Consider the following 15319-nt stretch of genomic DNA (forward strand, 5'->3'; position numbering starts at 1 on the left):
GCTACATCGATTCTGTGATTCCTTCACTGATCATCAATTCATTTAATAAACATGTATTGGGTACCTACTATGTGCTAAATATTGGGAATGCAGTTCTTAAGTCAGTCTTGCTAACAAAAAGGTACAGTCCAATTTAGTTTAGTTTTGATTTTAGTATGTTCCCTTCAAAAACTCCCTGAACATTTTTCTTTGTGTTAAGGAATTAAAGGCAACCGTCAAATTATGGAAAGAAGGAAGACACCTTAACCTAGTGCCTTAACCTGGTATGGAAGCCAGCAGCATCAGTGCCACAGGCAGCTTGTTAGACACATCAATTTTAGGGTTCCATCTCAGACCTACTAAGTCAGGAGCTCTGTGATTTAACAAGATTTCCAGATGATTCTGCAAGCTCATGTTTGAGAATTATTACCTTGGTTGCTTAAAAGTTTATCTTTAACCGCAGAAGCATACATATATCAGATTAATAAGGCATCTCATAGCCCTGAGAGTAAGTGATGGGTGGGAAATGGGTTAGGTCTTTGGGAGTTAGGATGCATGTTCCTGAATAGGCTGAAAGTGATGGGTGCCCTGACATGTGATGAAGAAAATGGGAACCTGCACTGTGACCTGCACTAGGACATACCTCTTGGTCCAATGAAGGAAAGGTGCCACGCTGACTGATTAACTCACCCGATTACTAAGCCTCTTTGTTCTCTACCTGATGTCCATAAGAGAAACTTCTTTCACTTCACATATGCCAAGCTCCTTTTCACATCAGGATTTTCTCCCCATGCTGCTCTTTTTTTCCCCATGCTGCTCTTTTGTCTGAAATGCCTTTCATTCCCCTTTCACCACCAAACTACTCTTAACTACTCATTCTTCTTGTCTCAACTTAAATGTCACTTTCTCATTTAATCCTTCCTTGATCCTTCACAATGTCAAATATGTTTATAGCACACTGTGCCTCTCCTTAGTAGTACTTATAATTAAGTATTTAATATTTGTCTCTTCTAGTAGATCTTAACTTCCATGACAGTAAGGACTTTGTCCAAATTTCACTCAACAAATATTTGTTGAATGAATGGGGATTTTTTTTTTCTTAGAAACTGTTTATTTTCCATCAATCTTATTTCCATTTTGTTTGTCTTTGTGGAAGAGAAACTTAAGACCACTCAGTGGCTGTTCCTACCCATTCACAGTGGCCTGAGCAGTGGGAGCTACAGACCAGGCTTCAGTGGCAGACTGAGTGCTCTAGTCTTCAGTAGGAAACTACTGAATAGGCACAGAGAGCACCTGCATGCCTTCAGACCAGTCTGCGACTTTAAGTTGAGTGAACTCAGGAGCTGGAGCAGTCCATTCATCCTGAAATTCCTCCTTGGTCATGGCCATTTCAGCAGTGGCCTGATCTTCCTCTCCAATCTCTTCAGGGTCTCTGTAGAACTAGATAGAGATCAGACATGGCTTCCCATGGGTGTTCACAGGAAATGGTGCCATGCATGCATAGAACTTCCCGGGCCATCATCCACCACACCAGACTCACTGAGTGAGCTCCCCTGTTGCAGGAGATGGCAATGTCCACATGGTGCAGGGGAGAGTCTATTACACAGAGCAATGATAGGTTAACATAAGATGCCTCTGTGAGAGCTGATGATCAGCCCTGGGATTAGTAACCACCAGAAGGCTCAGTTCCCAGAAGGCTGCCTGGATCTGGTTAGTGAAGTTTCCAGGAAAGAAGCAGACAACAATACGAGTGGCTCTGGAAGCAGCAGTGAACTTCGGCATAGCTCACTGGCCAGTATTCCTGGCCAGGGAATGAATGATATGGCATCGACATGAGCTGAGCTGATGGCAACAACAGCATGAGCTGCCAGCAGAAGTTTCTCCCAGGTTCCCTTCAAATTTATTTATTTATTTATTTATTTATTTATTTATTTATTTATTTATTTATTTATTTAAAAGATTTTATTTATTCACTCATGAGAGACAGAGAGAGAGAGAGAGAGAGAGACAGAGAGAGGCAGAAACACAGAGGAGAAGCAGGCTCCATGCAGGGAGCCCGATGTGGGACTTGATCCTGGGTCTCCAGGATCATGCCCTGGGCCGAAGACAGGCACTAAACTGCTGAGCCACCCAGGGATCCCCTCTCTTCAGATTTATGATGTAGACTCTTCCTTTTGTATATGTACTGTTCCATTTGGAAGTCAATGTTGGTGCCTCCAAGGTGGGTTCTTGCTGCAAGGAATTTGAGGACTTCCTCTTCCTTCATTTGCAGGGTGTCAAGGGCTCTGGACATTTTGAAAGTTTCCCTTTAAGTTATTTTATTTTTTTATTTTTTATTTTTTTTTATTTATTTATGATAGTCACACACAGAGAGAGAGAGAGGCAGAGACACAGGCAGAGGGAGAAGCAGGCTCCATGCACCGGGAGCCAGACGTGGGATTCGATCCCGGGTCTCCAGGATCACGCCCTGGGCCAAAGGCAGGCGCCAAACCGCTGCGCCACCCAGGGATCCCTCCCTTTAAGTTATGATGGGAATGCAAAACCATGTGATAGGGACCCCTCCCCAGGTTGAATGAGGATCTATTAAAAAGTAAATTTTAATGGAACTCACATGAGTGTTAAAGAACCATGTTTCCTAAGCCCTGGCCTGGAGCTAAACAGGTTCAGGGCATATCATCAATGGTTCCTGTAATCCTTTTTTCTTATATTTTTAGATATCTCTATTCTCTACTTCTTCACCTGACTGATGTAGTGAAAGAGAGGGCATTTTAACAAACAGTGGTAGAAAAATGGGGGAAAAACATGACTAAAATGAGCATTCAATACAAGGCCACTGTGCTACAGGTTTGACATGCATCAACTCTTTACATGTCCAAAAATCCTATGAGATATGGTATCATTTTCACCTAGAGGTGAAGAGAGGCTCAAAGATGTTACATACTATGGCCAAGGACCACTGAGTGGTCGAATTAAGATTCACACTTAGGAACTTCAAATTCTATGCTTTGAAAACACTTGGAGATAGATAATAATCTCAAGAGAAGTAATAGACATTTAAACATTGCTCAAGAGGCAACATTATATAAGAAATGTCTTAATACTGAGAATATATTAAGTGTCCAATGAATACTATGTTAAGGTACCATCACTTTCATCATCCTTAATCTTGAAAATCATCCTAAATATTATGTTTCTAGAGCCTAAAGTTCATACCTGAACAGATGCTGGACATACTTTATTTGATATAGCAAGGTTTGGAGAAATTCTCCCACAGAAAAAAAAATGACCCAAAAGGAAGTTTATGAACCGAGCCTCTTCAAAACTGCACATAGACTCAAATGATCTGAAAATTATGACTGAAGTCTACTGCTTTACATTTCTTGTTTTCCAGTGAGTTAGTTTTGAGACTTGGAAATCATATACACTTGTGAAAGCTGTTTTCCAGACTTGAAACTGGAATTATGCACATATGAGCCTTTTGATACTGTAATATCCCAAATTTCTAAAATACTTAGATCTAGTTCTGTTTCTTTTTCTTGGCATTTCTTAGTTTTCATGCATATAAGTACCCAGATAAACCGGTTTTCAAGATACTTGCCAGCTTTCACCAACACTGGCCTCACTGCCAGAAGAAAAAGGCAGGAAGAAAGCGGCAGCAAGTAGAAGCTGTGATAGAAGTGGAGCACCATAAGATTAGCTATTCTTTATGGAACAACACTGAGACATGAACTATGAGAGAAAACAAATCTGTCCTCCCTCTTGTTCACCAAAATGGCGAGGATGGCCTCCAGGGTCTCTGAGTGAGAGCATGGTAGAGAGAGATAACTTCTGGAAATGATACTGATGTAAAGGTTCATGAGACCAATGTTCAAGAGCATAGAGTGATTGCTGTACTGTAGGGAATCAAAAAGAAAGACCAACATGAAGAAAACTGAATGCTAATGACCAATCTCTTCAATACCTTCTCCAAAATCAGTATATATTTAAATTCAAATCTATAATCATTTAGAGTGCCTACTATGAGTACCTACTATGTACTAGGTCCTTTACATATGGCTTTCATATGTATTTGTTCTTTTAGCCCATTAATAACAAAGTCTATTAACTATAAATTTACATTATTATGATATTAACACTTAGCATTAAAAATGGATAAGGGAGTTTCATTTTTGGTAACGGTGGAAGACTTTGCTGCATTCTCACTTTTGTGAGAAGAACTGGAATAACTGGACAGACATGGAAAAAAAATTAAAAAGCTGCTTGAAAGCTTTAGAGAGTTAAAGGAGCCAGAACCTGAGGGATCAAGAATGATTCTGAAAAAGTAGATAAGTAGATTGAATAAGCCTAATATTCTGCGGCACTTTTCCCTGCAAGTCTTTTGCTAATTCGTAAGTGGTACAGATTCAGATGCTAAATAAAATGAGCAGAGCTTAAAGGCTAAGAGACTTGGAGACTGAGAAGAGATTTTGACATTCTCATAGGATTGGCAAGATAGAAATTAGAGTCCATGGTCTGCTAACAAAGAAGAGTCTAGTAAACAATTCAGATGTATGGTTAGGAATATAGAAAAGCTATACCCCAGGAGTCAAGGTAAATAGACTACAAATAGACTATCCCTTACAACAACTGAAACCCAGCTTCCAGTCATCTAAATCTAAGACTAGAATAAATCAATATGACCCTAATTTGCCTGTCAAAAAGCAAAGTAAACCCTCTCTGGAAAAAGATAACATCAGCCTGAGATTATTTCTACAATTTTTAAGCACTAAGTCTAGCATTCAATCAATGCATACCAGGAGATAGGACCAAAGGCCTAAAAACAAGGTGGAAAATCAAATCATGTAAATAGACTCAAAGCTAATCCAGATATTTATATTATTATATATGGTTCTCAAAATAACTATAATTAAATATGTTCAAGAAAAAGATGACAAGATGGAGAATTTAATCACAGAAGTATAATCTCAGGGTAAATCAAATGGACACACTAAAACTGAAAATCACCATAACTAAAGTTAAGAGCTCAATAAATGGGTTTAATAGAAGATGACACAGCTAAAGGAAAAATTAATACATCAGAAGACAAAGCATTTAAAAATAACCAAACAATCACAGCTTAAAAAAAAAAAGCACAGAACCAAGAAACATGTACCTGTACAAAAAGATCTAATATTTTTGCATTATTAGACTACCAAAAAAAGAGAATGGTACAAAACAAAATGTGAAGAGATATTGTCTGAGAATTTTCCAAAATTGATGAAAAACAGATTTAAGAAGGTCTACAAACCCTTATCCAATTTATTTAGATAAGTATTTTGATATTTATTTTGATAAATAAAAATTATTTTATTTATTTATTATGATTTTATTTATTCATGAGAGATACACTGAGAGAGGTAGAGACATAGGCAGAGGGAGAGGCAGACTCCCTGTGGGGAGCCTGATGAGGAACTCAACTCCAGGATCCTGGGATCACAACCTGAGCTGAAGGCAGATGCTCAACCACTGAGCTACCTAGGTGCCCGCTTACTCAGTTTTAAATACAGCAACACATATGCACATGCACACACATAGGTACATTGTAGTGAAACTGTTGAAAAGCAAAGACAGAGAAAAGTTTAAAGCAATTGAAGACAAACAGATACATTTTCTTCAAGGGAATAACTGACAATGGACTTTGGAGAAAACATTGAAAGCCAGAAAACAACGGGATTATATTTTTTAAATATTAAAAGAAGAAAAAGATCTGATAAGTACATACCCAGAGAAAATATCCTCAAAAAAAGGATAAAATTATAAAAAATAAAAACAGAGGATTTGCTACAATAAATACTAGGGAAATTATAAAAGGTAAAAGGAGTAACATTCCGGATAGAAGCAAAACATTCAGGAAGAAATAAAGAACAACAGAAACAGTTAAAATAAACAGTGGGTGCTTGGTGGCTCACCTCAATAGGTTGAGCATTTGACTTGGTTCAGATCATGATCTCAGGGTTGTGAGACTGAGCCCTATGTCAGGCTCCACAGTCAGCTTGGACTCTTCTTGAGATTCTTTCCTTCCCCCTGTTTCTGCCCCTCCCTTCCTCTGCTCTCTCTTTTTCTCAAATAAATAAATAAAATCTTAAAAAAAAAACCCAACTAGTTACCATATAGAATAATAATTACAGCGTGCTTTCAGCTCAAAGCATATGTATACTTAAAATACATGAAAACTATTAGGCTATTTAGTTAATAGCCTAAAAAGCAGGAGGGATTAAATGTAGTTAAAGTATTCCAAATTCTATGCATTGTTTAGGAAATGACAAAAGTACTAATTTATTTTGAAATACAATAAATCAAGAATGTATATTATAATCTTTTGAGTAATAAAGGTACCAGAAGGAGAGGAGAAAGCATAACATTCATTCACAGAGGTAAAAAAAATGAATCATACAAAATTCTTTTTTTTTTTTTTTTAAAGATTTTATTTATTTATGCATGAGAGACATAGAGAGAGAGAGGCACAGGCAAAGGGAGAAGCAGGCTCCATGCAGGGAGCCCAACATGGGACCCGATCCCGGGTCTCCAGGATCCCACCCCTGGGCTGAAGGTGGCGCTAAACCACTGAGCCACTGGGGCTGACCCAAAATTCTTGGTTAATAGACTTTTAAAAGAAGGGAGGAGAGAAAAATAAGCATAGAATGGGTGGAAAAGTAGAAAGTGGAGAATAAGAGGTTTAAACCACAGTATATCTGCAGTACCATTAAGTGTAAAGAGACTAAATTACTACAATTAAAATACAGATTGTCTGACTGGATATGAAAACAAACCAAAATCTAATTATGTGCTTCTTAAAAAGACACTTTAAATATAAGGATCCAGAAAATATTGAAAGCGAAAAGAAGAAAAATATATACTAAGCAAAAATTAAGCAAAAGAAAGATGCTATGCTATAGCTAGATCAATATCAGAGTTAACTTTGAAGCTATAGTCATTACTAGGAATAAAGTATGATGAATCATGATCATAAAAGGGTCAATCCTATAGGAACTCATGACATTCCCAAATTTTTGTAAACCTGATAACAAGCTTCAAAATGTAGAAAGCCAAAATGACAAGACTAAAAGGAGAAATGAATAAATCCACATTTGTAGGAAGCTATTTTAACTTTAACCAAAATGGGATAAAACTAGAAATCAACAGCAGAAAGATAATTGGAAAGTCTCTCATCATTTGGAGATGAAACAACACACTTCTATATAATGTATGGATCAAAGAAGTTCCAAGGAAAATTGAAAAACAAACAAACATTGAACTGAATGAAATGCAAGCACAACATATCAAAATATATAGGATGCTTCCATAGAAATGTTTCCATTAGAAAAAAGGAAAGTCCCAAATACAAAATTTAAACTCCACTTTAAGAAACTAAAAAAAAAGAGGGGGGAGGGAACCCAACAAAGCAAGCAGAAAAATAGAAATAATAAAGAACAGAAATCAATAAAATTAGAAACAAATATAATAGAGAAAATTAATAAAACAAAATAGCTGATCAATAAAATTCAAAAAGATCAATAAAATTGAAAAAGATCAATAAAATTGACAAAGCTCCAATAAGACCAACAAAGTAAAAAGAAGGGACAAATTAAATATCAGGAATGAAACAGAGGATAATATTACAACAGATTCTGCAATTCAATAAGAGAACATCCTATCAAGAGGACAATAAAGAAATGCTATGAACAATTCCACACATAAATTTGACAACTTAAATAGCAAATTCTTAGCAAAGTGAAAGCTACTATAATTCACACAATATGGGATAATTGGAATAGTCTTCTAATTATTAAGGACATCAAATTTATAATAAAAAACCTCCCAAAAAAGAAATCTCTAAACCTAGATTATTTCTCTGGAGAATTTTACCACATGTTTAAAAAGGCAATAACACCAGCTATATACAATTTTTTCCAGAAAAAGAGGTAAGACTTCCCTTCCCATTCAATAAAACCAGTGAACCCTGGTACCAAACCCAATAAGAATACAAAACAAAAGAAAACAAAATGAAACTACTGACCAATATCTCTCATGAATGTAGTTGAAAAATTTTTATCAAAATATTAACAAATGGTGCTCGCTTTGGCAGCACATATATAAAATATTAACCAATGAAATTAAGTAATGCATGAAAAGAATTAAATACCATGACCAAATAGACTTTATTCCCAGATACAAGGCTGGTTTAGGGTTTGAAAAGCCATAATCCAACATGTTAATAGGCTAGAAAAGAAAAATCACATAATCATATCAGTTGGCAGAAAAATCATCTGATAAGACTTAATATCCATTTGTGATAAAACCCTCAGAAAACTAGAAATTAAGGACAATTTCCTCAATTTGATAAATACATCTACAAAAAACCTATGGCCAACATCATACTCAACAGGGGAAAGACCAAATAATTTTCTCCTAAGATTAAGAACAAGAATGTTTGCTCTCACTATTGCTATTCAACATAGTATGAGAAATTCTAGTCAGTGCAATAGAGCAAGAAAAGGAAATAAAAGACCTAGTAGATAGAAAAAGAAGAAATAAAGCTTATGGTCACACAAAATTCGTAGATGATTATTTATAGCAGGTCTGTTTGTAATAGCCAGCCTCAAACTGGAAACAACTAAAATGTCCCTCAATAGGTAAATGATTGAACAAACTATGGTGCATCCATACCTTGGAATATTACTTAGCAATAAATAGGAATGAACTATTGATACCTACAATGGCTCGGATGGATCTCAAGGTCACCACTTTGTGTGAAAAAAAGTTCCCCATTTATTTAATTCCATTTAGGTAGTATTTTAGAAATGACAAGATTACAGAGATGGAAAAACAGATTAGTGGCTGCCAGGGATTGGGAATGGCAGAAAGAAAGATGTGTAACTATAAAGGGATAGCATAAGGAATATATTTGTGATGATGAAATAGTTCTGTATCTTGATTGTAGCAGTAGTCACATGGAGATAAAATTGGCATAGAACTATACACACCTTGTACCAATGTCAAATTACTGGTTTTCATATTATACTATAATTATGTTGAGGTAGCTATTGGATAAAACTTGGTGAAGAGTACAAGGATTTCTCTGTGCTATATTTGCAACTTCCTGTGACTTTATAAAAAGTTCAAAATAAAGAGTTCAAAATAATTATAACTATATAAAATATTACTATATATAATAACTATAAACATATGGTTATGAAAAAAGCAAATAAAAATACATGAAACAATGTTGGCAAGAAATGGCCTACCAAATTAAAAAAAAAAATCTACTAAATGGAGAAGAGCCTTTTAGAATTCTCCACTCAACTTCAATTCATTCCTAGTTGATTAATAGTAACCTTTAATGATATAAATACCTAGATACTAGTATATATAATAGTAACTTAAATGATGCATATAATGGACAGATGCTGTTTTGTGTGTATATATATATATATATATATGTATACAGTATGCATGTGTGTGTGTGTATAGTAAAATTCTTGAACAGTCTTATGTAGGCAGTATGTTTATGTCCACTTTATAGACGAGGAAACTAAACCAGTGAGAAGGTCAGAAATCAGTAGAGAAAGTGGCTTAAGAATATCCTATCAGGCTTTGCTCTAAAGATGGTTATGGCTCAGGCCCAGACCACTGCATATAGAAAATCCACTGCATTTGCATTGAAGAGAATATTCCTCCTAGCTTTGTGCTCAGAGATTTTAGTGATTTGGAAAGTGAGAAGCTGAGTAATGGCCAAGTTTGAGGGAATCCAGAGTGCTTGCTCAGGATTAATTAAAAGTCTGGGTAAAATTACATCTCTTGAATTCTATTTCTGGATGGGTACATATCAATCCTCAGTCAGCTCTCCAGAGGGGAGGGTATTCCACAGCATATAAATATTAAAACATCTCTTCAAGATGTTGGATATTTATGAGTACTAACATTAAAACTATCTTTTACTGCCCTTTCTCATCCCACTGATTATTTATTGTTTGAAAAGATAAATATAGGAAAGCAATTGACCTAACAATGGCCTCTTCCTGATTACACATTGCATTAAATACAGAAATTATAAAGAGGGCACTTTGGAATCTGTCTTTAACATTAGCAAAGACTGTGTAATGAAAAGGTATGTGGCTTAGCCTAATAGATTAATGCAAACCACAGGTCACAAGAGGCTTGGAGAAGTGTGGTAGATCAACACAAATCTAGCACTATTACAGAGAAGTAGGTCAAAGCCCAAGGATTCTGGTGTGCTTGTACCTCCACACCTCTGAGGAGGATGCTTTGCCCATGATAGGCATCTAATATTTTATTTTTAAAAAAAATTTTTAATAATAAATTTATTTTTTATTGGTGTTCAATTTGCCAACATACAGAATAACACTCAGTGCTCATCCCATCAAGTGCCCCCCTCAGTGCCTGTCACCCATTCACCCCCACCCCCCACCCGCCTCCCTAGTTCCACCCCTAGTTCGTTTCCCAGAGTTAGGAGTCTTCATGTTCTGTCTCTCTTTCTGATATTTCCCACTCATTTCTTCTCCCTTCCTTCTATTCCCTTTCACTATTATTTATATTCCCCAAATGAATGAGACCATATAATGTTTGTCCTTCTCCGATTGACTTACTTCACTCAGCATAATACCCTCCAGTTCCATCCACGTCGAAGCAAATGGTGGGTATTTGTCATTTCTAATGGCTGAGGAATATTCCATTGTATACATAAACCACATCTTCTTTATCCATTTGTCTTTCGATGGACACCGAGGCTCCTTCCACAGTTTGGCTATTGTGGACATTGCTGCTATAAACATTGGGGTGCAGGTGTCCCGGTGTTTCACTGCATCTGTATCTTCGGGGTAAATCCCCAGCAGTGCAATTGCTGGGTCGTAGGGCAGGTCTATTTTTAACTCTTTGAGGAACCTCCACACAGTTTTCCAGAGTGGCTGCACCAGGTCACATTCCCACCAACAGTGCAAGAGGGTTCCCCTTTCTCCGCATCCTCCCCAACATTTGTGGTTTCCTGCCTTGTTAATTTTCCCCATTCTCACTGGTGTGAGGTGGGATCTCATTGTGGTTTTGATTTGTATTTCCCTGATGGCAAGTGATGCAGAGCATTTTCTCATGTGCGTGTTGGCCATGTCTATGTCTTCCTCTGTGAGATTTCTCTTCATGTCTTTTGCCTATTTCATGATTGGATTGTTTGTTTCTTTGGTGTTGAGTTTAAGAAGTTCTTTATAGATCTTGGAAACTAGCCCTTTATCTGATATGTCATTTGCAAATATCTTCTCCCATTCTGTAGGTTGTCTTTGAGTTTTGTTGACTGTATCCTTTGCTGTGCAAAAGCTTCTTATCTTGATGAAGTCCCAATAGTTCATTTTTGCTTTTGTTTCTTTTGCCTTCATGGATGTATCTTGCAAGAAGTTACTGTGGCCGAGTTCAAAAAGGGTGTTGCCTGTGTTCTCCTCTAGCATTTTGATGGAATCTTGTCTCGCATTTAGATCTTTCATCCATTTTGAGTTTATCTTTGTGTATGGTGAAGGAGAGTGGTCTAGTTTCATTCTTCTGCATGTGGATGTCCAATTTTCCCAGCACCATTTATTGAAGAGACTGTCTTTCTTCCAGTGGATAGTCTTTCCTCCTTTATCGAATATTAGTTGACCATAAAGTTGAGGGTCCACTTCTGGATTCTCTATTCTGTTCCATTGATCTATGTGTCTGTTTTTGTGCCAGTACCACACTGTTTTGATGACCACAGCTTGTAGTAGAACCTGAAATCTGGCATTGTGATGCCCCCAGCTATGGTTTTCTTTTTTAAAATTCCCCTGGGCATCTGATATTTTAATGGAATGAATGCATGAATGAATGAGTGAAAGGATGTCTGGTAGGTGAGGAGCAACATGCATGTTTTTTGCACGTGCTTAGTGGCTTCCACCATTTTTTAATGTAATCTACAGTGACAAATGCATTTTGTAATCATGCCCCAATACTCAGCTATATATATATATATATATATATATATATATATATATATATATATTCTGTATATGTGTACATTTTACATACACATAGAATCTAATTAAAAATCATTAAATAATTCTTATGCCTATTATAATCTATGTAATGATCTTTTCTATCCTATTTTCTTAAAAAATGTTGACTGATCTCACTATGCTGATTTCAAAATGTACAACTTGCAGTTGATTACAATCTGCAGTTTGAAAAAAAACCTCACGTAGGTGGAAGCTCATGTATGGGTTTTGGAGTCATATCTGGGTTAGAATCCTGGCTCTGCCAACTAATGACTCGTAGCAAAATAGGTAAGTTTCTTAATTTTTCTGAGCTTCCAATTTCTCATAACTTATCTACATTTGTCACTCCTGGAAGCTGACAATTTAGGCAGATACAAATCTAGTATTATCCCAAGATTAGGACTCTCAGAAAATGGAAAGGAAAAAAAATAATGAGAACATTGAGTTTTAATAGATACATACTCTACAGGATTTCTGTCATCTTTCTAAAGCACAAATGTGAACATGGCATCCCCATTTCAAGGGTTCCCTGTTGCTCTTGAACTAGACACTAATTGTTTTATCTTAGATTATATGGCCTTTAAGAGTATGGCTTATGTTGACCTTCGTTTCTTGTATCCAACTGGCCTAATCTATGTTCTACCCTACAGATCTTCTGATATATGCAGTTCTGCAAATGCATCACATTTTCTCTTTGGGTTTTTGCACATGCTCTTCTGCTTGCTCAGTTAATTTCTGTTCGTTCTTTAGATCAGAATATAGATTTCTTCAGAGTGCCTTGTTTGGCCATCCAGATCTGCATTCAGTGCCCCTATCAGGTGCTCCTACAGTATCTTTGGCTTAGCTTACCCTTATTATAGCATGCCCGCATTAATATTCCAAAATATCAGCTGCATCCCTCAAGAGCACATCCCTCAAGACTATATTCTTGTTCTATTATCTTTGTGTTATTTATATGTCTAAAGAAATTCTGCACACTCCCTCCTACCTCCTCTTGGTAAACTGGATAAGTTAGATAAATATAGCTTAAGGATCAGGTCATTTGTTTGAAAAACATTCGAGCCAGTGCTTAAATGACAGCTTTAAGAAGTCAGAGTAACCCTTTGGCAAGCATTCTTCAAACATGTCCACTTACTACCAATGGCTGATGATGGCAAGGGGGTGGAGGTCTTGCAGATGGATGGTCACTAAGTACCAACCCTCCTTGTCTAGCTCATGTATAATAAAAGAGAAGGTTATCTACATTTGTCACCCCTGGAAGCTGACAACTTAGGCAGATACAAGTCTAGCATAATCCCAAGAGTAGGGCTCTCAGAAGATGGAAAAGAAAAAAATTAATGAGAGCATCAAGTTTTAAAGAGTGGGGATGGAGGGAAGTAGAGTTAATGGTATATCAGTTACTATTAGCACTTATCTGGTCATAGAGATTCTTTCATTAAGAGATTTCTCATTATTGTTTAAAAGTCACTTAAAAATTGATGGTAATATGTTTTAAGAAAAAAAATGATTGCTTTGTTCAACTGATGAATTTTAACTCTCTATGGAAATGGCATTTATCACTGAGATTCCCAAACTGAAATGAGATCACTTTGGCTCTGTTTGTACAAACTAAAAACACATCTCTAAGTCATCAACAGTATTCACTGTTCAACTCCCTACACACAGCCTTGCAAAGCTGTGAGTCAGAAACAAAAGCAAAAAGCCATTAAACTGAAGTAAAAATAAAAGGAAAAAATCACTAGAGAGAGATTGGGAAAACATACCAACAGAGGCATGAACTGTGCATGACAGAGTCGTGCTTCAAAGAGGTGTCAAATCTCTGAAATCAAGAAACTAGATATCAATTACCCTGCATTGCCCAAATACCAGAAGATATTTTCACATTCAGCTGTTCACACCTGGCTAGGAAGCTTTCCTGTTAACACTTTCTCTATACTTCATCACCCTTATATTAGAATTTTCCAAAGCATACTTTTCAGTGGTCATGAAAACTAAGAGTGTATGTCATGTCCTCCACCTGCTTAAGTGATATTAGAAGTTACTCAGACTGAAATATTTCTGTCTCAGCTATAAAACAGGGTCTACATAATAAGGATAGCCTCCCACAGGAAGTTAATAATATATTTGGACAGAGTGCTATGTAGCATTAATCTACAACTTTTGCATTATTAATAGAAGAGAAAAAAAAGAAGACAAGTTATCTAGAGGTAATCTGTTTGTGGTGGATGCCATGGGGTGGCTCCCTATAAGCTACTTCCAACTCCTTTCTCCTTTATCTTTGCTTATTGAAGATGAAATACTATTTCTCAATACTCTCTTGCACCTGGAAGAAACTCTAAATATGGTTTTTGCCAGTGAGAAGTTGTTGGGGTCTTCTGGAAAATTTTTTCAAAGCGATAGACTTGACTGGTATAGTCCATTGGTTATTTGTCCCTTTCTCCTTGGAAAGTGGACACAAAGCCCAGAGTCGCAACAGGTTTCATAGCATCATAATGTAACATGAAAAAGTGTTGTAACTACCTGTGAAAGCATAGGAGAAAAATGGAAAGAGGTTACCCAGTGAGGCCCAAACTACCTAAATTCTTTAAAGGATGAGACAAACTTATCAGTTGGGATTTTTTTGTTGTTTACAGCTAAACAGGATATGACTTGACACACTATTGTTAATAACAGCTCTTCTGGGACTCACAGAAATTGCTCTAGTTCATTCAATGGACAACTACTTGAGCTCAAGTCCAAACCAAATAGAGATTCAAGTGGCAGGAAGATAGCGTTAGTTCTGATGACAAGCTTAGGGACATCTAATGGGGTAGGAATGGTTTTTAACAAGCAATTGACAAAAGTAGGTAAATGTGTAATAATTGTGCTCTTTACATATGCAGATGATATGACTGGTCTAAAAGAATCTGAGCTGTTTTCTAGTTTTCATGCCTTGTAAACCTTCATCTTCTTTTTTGTTTCTACTTTCTAATTCTTACGACTGAAATACACCAAGAAGATTGGGCTGGAATTATGAAACAGAATCTAACAGGTTTCCAAACCCTTGACTTTAAGGGTCAACAGCTAGATATAATCAATAGTCTTCTTAAATAGCTTTATTTTGTTCTTAATATATAGCTCAATAAATATATAATATTGTCCAATAATATGTCATCTACTGACCTTCTTAAATAGTTATAGTCAATATTTATTGAACCAGGCATTAGGATAATTTCATTTATTACACAAATAATCCATAGAAAATAGAGTATACTCTCATCCCCATTTTACAGTGAGGAAACTGAGGCTTT

The 15319-nt window shown here is 36.4% G+C and overlaps 1 protein-coding gene and 1 pseudogene across 5 annotated transcripts in view; both read right to left on the reverse strand.

Annotated features, from left to right (window-relative positions):
* PARD3B (par-3 family cell polarity regulator beta) overlaps nucleotides 1-15319 on the reverse strand; it is a 987000-nt gene that overhangs the window by 134305 nt on the left and 837376 nt on the right. The gene's annotated exons all lie outside the window — the stretch shown is intronic.
* LOC140625524 (small ribosomal subunit protein uS2-like) lies at nucleotides 1142-2272 on the reverse strand (annotated as a pseudogene).

This window comes from Canis lupus, chromosome 36 (genome assembly GCF_048164855.1).
Source record: "Canis lupus baileyi chromosome 36, mCanLup2.hap1, whole genome shotgun sequence".
NCBI classification, from domain to species: domain Eukaryota; kingdom Metazoa; phylum Chordata; class Mammalia; order Carnivora; family Canidae; genus Canis; species Canis lupus.